Here is an 11,690-nt window from a genome sequence, read left to right on the forward strand (position 1 = left end):
ATTTAATATAGACAATCTCTTTTCACATTTTTGGATCAGACTGCTACATTTGTGACCTCCATTTAAAATGCTTCAAAATAAGAATGTTTTCAATAATAAAAGTGTTAATGGTTTATTTGTATCAATTAAAAAGATGCAAAGTGAATGAACAAAAGAGAAATCTAAATCAAGTCAATATTTGATGTGACCGGTCTTTCTCTTCAAAATAGCATAAACTTTTCTAGCTACACTTGCACACAGTTTTTGAAGTAACTCGGCAGAGAAGTTGTTACAATTCATGGCAGTTTCGGTGGAATGGTGAGGTTGGAAGCCAGCTTGTCAGTTGTCGAAGAGCGAGTTAGATGAGAGGTGAGAGGAAAGTTCAGCGTGAACATACTGCTCAAGGAATTTGGAAGCGAATGGGAGCAGAGATAAGGGGCGATAGCTGGACATAGCGGTTGGTTCAAGGGATGGCTTTTTGAGGATGGGCGTGATTGTGGCATGCTTGAAAGCACAAGGGAAAGTACCAGAAGTTAGTGATTTGTTGAAGAGATGGGTTAGGGATGGGACGAGTGTGGGGGTGAGGTTGGGGAGGAGGTGGGATGGGATGGGGTCAAATGCACAAGTGGTGAGCTTTGATTTGGAGTGGAGACGAGTAAGCTCTCCTTCAGTGATGTTGGAGATGGAGGTTATGGGGTAAGAACTTTGGTCTGGTATAAAAAGGGGTTGTGGTGGTCGAACAATAAAGACTTTCCTTGCTCAATCTTATTTTTGAAGTGTGTGGCCCAGAGATCGGTATATGACAGCCACTTGGAGGTTGAAGGGAGAGTAGATGGGGACAGAGTGGACTTCAAAAGAAGGGAGGATAAGGGAGGGTAGAGGTGGTATTGGGTTGAAGGTGCAGTTGGTAGAAAAGGAGAAGACTCACTCCTCCATCATGTCTGTTTCCAGGGCAAGGGGTATGGGTGAAGTGGAGGCCACCGTAACACAGTATATTCTTGAAACCTTTCTTACTTCGTAGCATTTTTTCCTAACCTGTCTAAACGTTTGCACAGTGACTATTTTGGTGGTTATGTGTTGGTACATACATATTTCTCAAGCTGTTTCAACTTTTTTCAGCTTTTTTTTTCTTTTAATCTTCCCACCCTCTAAAGTTGGGTTGCGGAACCCTTTGTGGTCCTAGATCCATATTATCAATTTAAAGCACCACTCCAGCATTTGTTTGTTTTTCAGCGCTGGAGTGGTGCTTTATCTAATGTAGAAAAAGGCACAAGTCCTTCAGCGATAGCCCAAAAAAGTTGTATAAAAATATGAAATTTTGTTTAAACACATTGAAAACTATAGTAGCAGGTCACCAAGAGATATCCAAGAGAAGGTATGTATAAACCAATGCATTTCAGCTTAGCGCCTTAATCATGGGAGATACCATGATTAAGGTATTAGCACATGCGTTCCAGTGAGGAGTGCACAGACATCTTTTATGGTACAAACGGCGCATGCACCCCGAAGGGGGCAAATGAATTCTGCGCGTCTATATTTGTATGCGTTCCAGCGTAGAACGCTTAATACTTCAGGTCCGGCGTCACTTTTGGTATGGCGTCATATTTCTATCTAGGGATGCACTCTTACTGAACTGCGTCCTGGATGCGGAAAGTCACCGGACATATAGTTAATATATAGCTGTTGACAATTACCCTGAGATCCTTAGTGGTCCATCCACATTTAAATATCCGGTTGCTCGTCCCTGTAGCTACTTTCCTTGTAAAAGCTAGGCAGGCGAAATGTACGTCGGGATTTGCTCTTATGTGAGGTCTGTATATACACATACTCTCTATTACTTTCTGCTACTTGCTGCTTATTGCCTTTATTACTACCCTAAGCAATGCACTGATTTCACTAAGGCACTTTACCACCTATGCCTACCTACACACATTTTTCTATACACCATGTTGCCCTATATATTATACCTACTGCACTAATGCACTTTATTTATATTTTGTGACACATACAGTACAGACCAAAAGTTTGGACACACCTTCTCATTTAAAGATTTTTCTGTATTTTCATGACTATAAAAATTGTACATTCACACTGAAGGCATCAAAACTATGAATTAACACATGTGGAATTATATACTTAACAAAAAAGTGTGAAACAACTGAAAATATGTCTTATATTCTTGGTTCTTCAAAGTAGCCACCTTTTGCTTTGATGACTGCTTTGCACACTCTTGGCATTCTCTTGATGAGCTTCAAGAGGTAGTCACCGGAAATGGTTTTCACTTCACAGGTGTGCCCTGTCAGGTTTAATAAGTGTGATTTCTTGCCTTATAAATGGGGCTTGGACCATCATTTGTGTTGTGCAGAAGTCAGGTGGATAAACAGCTGATAGTCATAGAATCATAGAATCATAGAATGGTAGAGTTGGAAGGGACCTCCTGGGTCATCTGGTCCAACCCCCTGCTCAAAGCAGGATTCACTAGATCATCTCAGACAGATGTCTGTCCAGCCTCTGTTTGAAGACGTCCATTGAAGGGGAACTCACCACCTCTCGTGGCAGCCTGTTCCACTCATTAATCACCCTAACTGTCAAAAAGTTTTTTCTAATATCTAATCTGTGTCTCCTCCCATTTAGTTTCATCCCATTGCTTCTAGTCTTTCCTTGTGCAAATGAGAATAAAGATGATCCTTCTACAATGTGACAGCCCTTGACATATTTGTAGACAGCTATTAAGTCTCCTCTCAGTCTTCTTTTTTGCAAGCTAAACATTCCCAAATCCTGCAACCGTTCCTCATAGGACATGGTTTGCAGACCAGTCACCATTCTGGTCGCTCTTCTCTGAACTTGCTCCAGTTTGTCTATGTCTTTTTTAAAATGTGGTGCCCAAAACTGTACACAGTACTCCAGATGAGGTCTGACCAAAGAGGAGTAAAGACCGATAATGACTTCACGTGATCTAGACTGTATGCTTCTGTTAATACATCCCAGAATTGTATTTGCCTTTTTTGCTGCTGCATCACACTGTTGACTCATGTTCAGTCTATGATCTATTAGTATACCTAAGTCTTTTTCACATGTACTGTTGCTTAGCTCTATTCCTCCCATTCTGTATATGCTTTTTTCATTTTTATTGCCCAGATGTAGTACTTTGCATTTTTCCCTGTTAAAAACCATTCTGTTGGTTGCTGCCCACTGCTCCAGTTTATTTAGGTCTTTTTGAATCCTCTCTCTCTCTTCTCTAGTATTAGCTATCCCTCCTAGCTTTGTGTCATCAGCAAATTTAATCAGTTTACCCTCAATTCCTTCATCTAAATCATTGATAAAGATGTTGAACAATACAGGTCCCAGGACAGAGCCCTGTGGTAACCCACTTGAGACATTCATCCAGCTGGATGTGAAGCCATTTACAACCACCCTTTGAGTCCGATCACTAAGCCAGTTATGAATCCACCTAACAGTTGCCTGGTCCATTGCATACTTGGTCATTTTTTCAATAAGGATGGTGTGAGATACTTTGTCAAATGCTTTGCTGAAGTCAAGATATACTATATCTACAGCATTTCCCTGATCCACCCAGTCAGTGATTCTGTCATAGAAGGAAATTAAGTTAGTCTGACATGACTTATTAGTTACAAACCCATGCTGACTCTGGTTAATCACTTCATTCTTATCCATGTACTTACATACATGTTGTTTAATAATTTGTTCAAATATCTTTCCTGGTATAGAAGTCAGACTCACCGGCCTATAGTTCCCTGGGTCCACCTTCTTCCCCTTTTTGAAGATAGGAACAACATTTGCTCTTCTCCAGTCTTCTGGGACTTCTCCTGTTCTCCAAGAATTTTCAAAGATTATGGAGAGTGGTTCTAAAATTTCTTCTACGATCTCCTTCAGTACTCTGGGGTGTAATTCATCTGGACCTGGAGACTTGAACTCATTTATGTTAGCTAAATATTCCCTCACAATCTTTCTGTTTACAGATAACTTGGATTCCTCTATTCCTTTAAAAGGACAGTGAAGATCAGTTGATGTTACATTTTCTTTCTGAGAGAAAACAGATGCAAAATAGGAATTAAAAAGTTCGGCCTTCTCAACATCCTCTCTTACCATTTCTCCATTTTCATCCTGTAAAAATCCTATAGCATCTTTGACTTTTCTTTTACTTTTGACATACCCCCAAAATCCTTTTTTATTGCTTTTGACATCTCTTGCAAGCCTTAATTCATTGTCAGCTTTAGCTAACCTGATACGTGCCCTGCAGGATCTGCAGACTGCATTATAATCTTCTTTAGTTATGCCTCCCCCTTTCCATTTAATAAACATTTCTTTCTTTCTTTTTAGCATGTGTTTAAGTTCTGTGTTCATCCATCCTGGTTTCCTTAAATGCTTCCCATTCTTCCTACTTTTCAGGATTGTTAACGATTGTGCTTTGAGAATCTCATTTTTAAAAATTTCCCATCCTTCCTGGACATTTTTGTCCTTAAGGACATCCAGCCATTGGATCCCTCCTATTCTCTTTCTGAGTCTCTTAAAATCTGCCTTTCTAAAATCTAACCTTGAAGTCTGAGTCTTCACATGTCTTCCTCCTCTAGTTATCCAAAATTCTATAATAGCATGATCGCTGCCTCCTAGGGTCCCAGCCACCTTTACCTCCTCAACCATTTCCTCCCTGTTTATAAGGATTAGATCCAAAGTAGCAGATCCCCTTGTTTTCTCCCCTACCTTTTGGAAGATAAAGTTGTCAGCAAGAGAGGATAAGAATTTGCTTGACCTGTTAGTTTTACTTGAGAGAGATTCCCAACAAATGTCTGGATAGTTGAAATCTCCCATGACCACTACGTCATATTTTTTGGAGAACTTGGTCATTTGATACATAAAGAGTTCATCCATATCTTCAGCTTGCCCAGGTGGCCTGTAGTAAATGCCTACAATGGTGTCCTTTCCGTTGTTCTCTCCTTGTATTCTTACCCAAACAGTTTCCACAGAACTCCCAGTCTCTGAAGCTTCAATCTCTGTGCAGATATACGCTTTTCTAACATACAATGCGACACCTCCTCCTCGTTTATCAAGTCTGTTTCTTGCAAATAAGTTGTATCCTTTTAGCCTTTTATTCCAATCATGTGTATCGTCCCACCAAGTTTCAGTGATTCCAATGACATCATATTCCTTTTCCTGCATTAGTAGTTCCAATTCTCCTTGTTTGTTGCCCATGCTTTGTGCATTTGTATAAAAACATTTTAGTTTGTGATTGGTTTCTCTTCCTCCCATATTTTTATTATTTAAATTGTTTTGTCTTTGTTCTTCCTTTCCACTTCCAGTAGCAGAGATCTCAGTAGTATTTGTCAGCTGTATGGCTTTTTCTGGCCTTTTGCTTCCCTTCCCACATTGTTCTAGTTTAAAGCTCTTCTGATGAGTGTAGCAAGGCGACTTCCAAATACATGTTTTCCAGTCTTCGTAAGGTGCACCCCATCTCTAGCAAGTAGTCCATCGTATAGGTAATTCATTCCATGATCCAGAAATCCAAATCCTTGTTGACGGCACCATCGACGTAGCCAGTTGTTCACCTGTAGAATCTTATTCCACCTCATTGTTCCATGGCCATCCACTGGGAGGATGGATGAGAAGACCACCTGTGCTCCCAATTCTTTCACTTTCTTGCCTACTGAATAGACTGTTAGAATTTGTATTATGGCAAGAAAAAAGCAGCTAAGTAAAGAAAAACGAGTGGCCATCATTACTTTAACAAATGAAGGTCAGTCAGTCCGAAAAATTGGGAAAACTTTGAAAGTGTCCCCAAGTGCAGTTGCAAAAACCATCAAGCGCTACAAAGAAACAGGCTCACATGAGGACCGCCCCAGGAAAGGAAGACCAAGAGTCACCTCTGCTTCTGAGGATAAGTTTATCCGAGTCATCAGCCTCAGAAATCGCAGGTTAACAGCAGCTCAGATTAGAGACCAGATCAATGCCACTCAGAGTTCTAGCAGCAGACACATCTCTACAACAACTGTTAACAGGAGACTTTGTGCAGCAGGCCTTCATGGTAAAATAGCTGCTAGGAAACCACTGCTAAGGACAGGCAACAAGCAGAAGAGACTTGTTCGGGCTAAAGAACACAAGGAATGGACATTAGACCAGTGGAAATCTGTGCTTTGGTCTGATGAGTCCAAATTTGAGATCTTTGGTTCCAACCACCGTGTCTTTGTGCGACGCAGAAAAGGTGACCGGATCGACTCTACGTGCCTGGTTCCCACCATGAAGCATGGAGGAGGAGGTGTGATGGTGTGGGGGTGCTTTGCTGGTGACACTGTTGGGGATTTATTCAAAATTGAAGGCATACTGAACCAGCATGGATACCACAGCATCTTGCAGCGGCATGCTATTCCATCCGGTTTGCGTTTAGTTGGACCATCATTTATTTTTCAACAGGACAATGACCCCAAACACACCTCCAGGCTGTGTAAGGGCTATTTGACCAAGAAGGAGAGTGATGGGGTGCTACGCCAGATGACCTGGCCTCCACAGTCACCAGACCTGAACCCAATCGAGATGGTTTAGGGTGAGCTGGACTGCAGAGTGAAGGCAAAAGGGCCAACAAGTGCTAAGCATCTCTGGGAACTCCTTCAAGATTGTTGGAAGACCATTTCCGGTGACTACCTCTTGAAGCTCATCAAGAGAAAGCGAAGAGTGTGCAAAGCAGTCATCAAAGCAAAAGGTGGCTACTTTGAAGAACGTAGAATATAAGACATATTTTCAGTTGTTTCACACTTCTTTCTTAAGTATATAATTCCACATGTGTTAATTCATAGTTTTGATGCCTTCAGTGTGAATGTACAATTTTCATAGTCATGAAAATACAGAAAAATCTTTAAATGAGGTGTGTCCAAACTTTTGGTCTGTACTGTATACACTGTGTTCCAAATTATTATGCAAATAATATTTTCTCAGATTTTCCCAAATTACCTATATGAATTGCAGTCATTGTAATTTTCCAGTCAAATAACTATGAGTACAATTGAAAGATTTTTGTACAAACTGCCTATGATAACAGTATATTTTTAAAAAAATAAAAAGCTCAAACTGCACTCAAAATGCATGTTCCAAATTATTATGCACAGCAGAGTTTTCAACCTTTTCATTTTAATAAAGAACAAAAAAATGGTCATTTTTGAAATTATAAGTATTAGCAGGTTATTACAAACTGAAATCAAACAGTTTTCAACTCAAAACTTTATTCTAGGTGATGTTACATTTGCACATAGGACCCCTTGTTCAAAAGGAGCTTCTGAACTCTCTCGTCCATTGAATTTGTCAGGTTTTGGATGGTTTCTGCTTTAATTGTTTTGCATGAGGACAAAATACCCTCCCAGAGCTGTTGCTTAAATGTGAACTGCCTCCCGCCATCACAGACACTCCTTTTGATGATGCTCCAGAGGTTCTCAATGGGGTTGAGGTCAGGGGAGCATGGGGGCCACACCATAAGTTTGTCCCCTTTTATGCCCATAGCAGCCAGAGATGCAGATGTGTTATGTGCAGCATGAGACGGGGCATTATCATGCATGAAATGATCTCGATTGTCCAGATGGATGGAGTGGAGGATGGCTGGTTGATGGACACCCCATGCAAACACGGCTACGGCGCTAACAAAGAGGAGGTGGAGTAATGTTTTGGGCTGGAATCATGGGGAGAGAGATTGTCGGCCCTTTTAGGATCCCTGAAGGGGTAAAGATGAACTCCATAATGTATGTTGAGTTTCTCAAACAGCACTTCCTTCCATGGTTCAAGAAGAAGAACTGTGCATTCCGCAGCAAGATCATTTTCATGCATGATAATGCCCCGTCTCATGCTGCACATAACACATCTGCATCTCTGGCTGCTATGGGCATAAAAGGGGACAAACTTATGGTGTGGCACCCATGCTCCCCTGACCTCAACCCCATTGAGAACCTCTGGAGCATCAAACGGAGTGTCTATGATGGCGGGAGGCAGTTCACATCTAAGCAACAGCTCTGGGAGGGTATTCTGTCCTCATGCAAAACAATTAAAGCAGGAACCATCCAAAACCTGACAAATTCAATGGACGAGAGAGTTCAGAAGCTCCTTTCGAACAAGGGGTCCTATGTGCAAATGTAACATCACCTAGAATAAAGCTTTGAGTTGAAAACTGATTTCAGTTTGTAATAACCTGCTAATGCTTATAATTTCAAAAATGACCATTTTTTTGTTCTTTATTAAAATGAAAAGGTTGAAAACTCTGCTGTGCATAATAATTTGGAACATGCATTTTGAGTGCAGTTTGAGTTTTTTATTTTTTTAAAAATATACTGTTATCATAGGCAGTTTGTACAAAAACCTTTCAATTGTACTCTAATAGTTATTTGACTGGAAAATTACAATGACTGCAATTCATATAGGTAATTTGGGAAAATCTGAGAAAATATTATTTGCATAATAATTTGGAACACAGTGTATATGCTATATTATGCTATAATTTCTGAAATATATGTCTATTTAGATATGCTATTAGTACAGGTGTGATAATGAGCTTTATTAATTTAATCATGTTCGGTGCATATTCTTTATTGCAGTATAATTGAGACCCTTTTGTTGATTTATGTGGGTATTGTACCATATTGTGTTATATTGTTCCTCCATCTACTTATTATGTTTGTGTGTAACATTCCCCCTTTCTTGTTTTTATACATTTTTCTTTGAAATAAAATTAATGAATTTCTATTTGGGCTACTCTCCCCGTTTTTGTAGGTTTTCATATAAGTGTTGGGCTCATATCCGCTAAGATACTCATATCCAGGGGTGGATTAAGAGTAGCAAGGGCCCCGTGCAGTTTAGAAGGCGCGGCCCCCCCCCCCAGACACCCCCCCCAGACACCCCCCCCCCACACCTGATTTATCACGTGACATGTCACATGATCCCCTGTGATAGATCATGTGATAGTTCACGGGAAATTAATTTGGCACAATATTAATTGTGCTGCCTCATCTGAGAGCAGCACAATATTGGGGCAGATACCCTGATTCCAGCGATGTGTCACTTTTTCAGCTGCTTGTTGTCATTTTGAGAAAATCCCCGTTTCATCTGCTGCAGATCTAGCAGCTCTCTAAATGCTGCGCTTTGTATAGCCCCGCCCACACCACTGATTGGCAGCTTTCTGCCCATGCTCAGTGTACACAGAAATCTACTGATCAGTGATGGGGGTGGGGTCCTACAGAACTTACTAGTCATCTAGTGATAATTACCTTCTGACAAATCAATGATTTTATCAAAACAACACTATGCAGCCGAGTAAGTGACACATTACTGGAATCAGTGCCTCTAACCCTACATTATGCTGCTCTCAGATTAGGTGGCAAAAACCTGATGACAGATTCCCTTTAAAGGAGCTGTAAACACAAAAAAGTTTATATTAAAAAAAATACAAGCCATTTGTGAAATTAACTTTTTTTCATTGTTAATTCACATTAGACTGTATCTTCAACCCTTTTGTCAGCAGGTCTTATTACAGACTCTGAATAGGGCAGCTCTCTCCCTCTCCCTCAGCAGAAAGTCACAGCATGGTTAAAAAACGGGATCTTTTATGATTTTCTCATAATAAATAAAAAAGGACATGCAAGTCCTCCAAACTATTTTCCGTTTCTGTATAGGGGAGGTCCTAAATCTTTCTTGTTCTTTAGTTGATCACATGTCAAAAAGGCAAAGCATTGACTATGAACTCGCCTAAAAAAATATACACTGGGAGAGTAATATCATCATCTGCATGTAAATATTCCTTGACTCTAAGGGCTCGCTCACACTGTCGTATAACAAGGCCGAATGCTATGTGATGTTTTATCGGATAGGACTCGGCCCTATGTTATACTATGGGACAGTGCAGATCTGCTATTATTGGCATGAGAAATTAATCTTATTCGATATTCGAACCATGTGCACCCATACAAGTCTACGGGTGCACGTAAAACATTGGACTGCACTCGAATGTCATCCAAGTGCAGTCCGATGAACACTCACAGAGACTATGGAGAAGATGGAGAAAGTAAGTTCTCCATCTTCTCCATATCTGTGCTGCGAGAGAATCGGATCACACTCAGTTGAAGCTCTGACATAGTTTGAGCCGAGTGTCATTAGCATAATTGGCCCTATTCTCTTGCATGAGAGAATATATGGCTTAGTGAGTGGACCCTAAAACTGAATAGTAGTGACGGACAGGCACCTCACAAGCGGGATCCATGTAGCTCTCAGATGTCATGTAGGTAGGGCTTCATTCCATGGGGTAGGGCTTAATTTCAAGTTATATAAAAAAAATGGACTTCAAATAAAAATTAAATGTAAAAAGCACTAATTGAATTATTTTTTTCGTATTTATGTTTGCAGTCCCTTTAAAAACCCTTTGAGGACCAAGGCACATATATGTCCCATAGTTTTAAACTGGAAAAAAATTTGATTGAATAAAATTTAAGGTCCTCGAAGGTTTAAGTAGGTCATAAATTCATATGAATACTTGCTCATACAATTGCACATGCCATAAGATGAAGAAGAACAGAATCAAAAATATGACATTAAGTGGAGCACTTACAGGTATTCAAGGTGAAAGAGACCAGCAAAGGCATCGTCTCGAATGACAGTAAATGAGATAGAATTCAGCAAGCTGAAAATGAAGACAGCAGGTTAGAAGCGAACCAGACTTTATGGTGCTCAGAATTAGTCAAGCAGAATTTATTGACTGCTCTTGCAAAGCACTGAGACTCCCGCTGTGTATAGATGGCGCCGTGCGGCCTCCCGCTGTGTATAGATGGCGCTGCGCGGCCTCCCGCTGTGTATAGATGGCGACGTGCGGCCTCCCGCTGTGTATAGATGGCACCGTGCGGCCTCCCGCTGTGTATAGATGGCGCCGTGCGGCCTCCCGCTGTGTATAGATGGCTACGTGCAGCCTCCCGCTGTGTATAGATGGCACCGTATAGATGGCTACATGCGGCCTCCTGCTGAGTATACGTGTATAGATGGCTACGTGCGGCCTTCTGCTGAGTATAGATGCCGCACAGCGCCCCCCCCTAGAGACAGCAGGAGGCCGCACAGCGCCATCTATACTCAGCGGGAGGCCGCACGTAGCCATCTATACACAGCGGGAGGCCGCATGGCGCCCCCCCAGAGACAGCAGGAGGCCGCACAGCGCCATCTATACTCAGCGGGAGGCCGCACGTAGCCATCTATACACAGCGGGAGGCTGCACGGCGCCCCCCCAGAGACAGCAGGAGGCCGCACAGCGCCATCTATACTCAGCGGGAGGCCGCACGTAGCCATCTATACACAGCGGGGAGCCGCACGGCGCCATCTCTACACAGCAGGGGGCCGCACGGCGCCATCAATACATGGCGGGGGGCCGCACGGCGCCATCTATACACAGAGGGGGGCCGCACGTAGCCATCTATACACAGCAGGGAGCCGCACATAGCCATCTATACACAGCGGGGAGCCGCACGTAGCCATCTATACACAGTGGGGGGCCGCACGTAGCCATCTATACACAGCGGGGGGCCGCACGGCGCCCCCCCCAGATACAGCAGGAGGCCGCACGGCGTCAACTATACTCAGCAGGTGGCCGCACGCAGTCATGCACACACACAAACATATACAGACATATACATACACGCATAAACACATTTGAAACACAAAAATACATATAAACAGACATCACACAA

The sequence above is a fragment of the Phyllobates terribilis genome, unplaced genomic scaffold, assembly GCF_046119375.1.
Source record: "Phyllobates terribilis strain yellow unplaced genomic scaffold, ASM4611937v1 Scaffold_5__5_contigs__length_657084704, whole genome shotgun sequence".
Classification (NCBI taxonomy): domain Eukaryota; kingdom Metazoa; phylum Chordata; class Amphibia; order Anura; family Dendrobatidae; genus Phyllobates; species Phyllobates terribilis.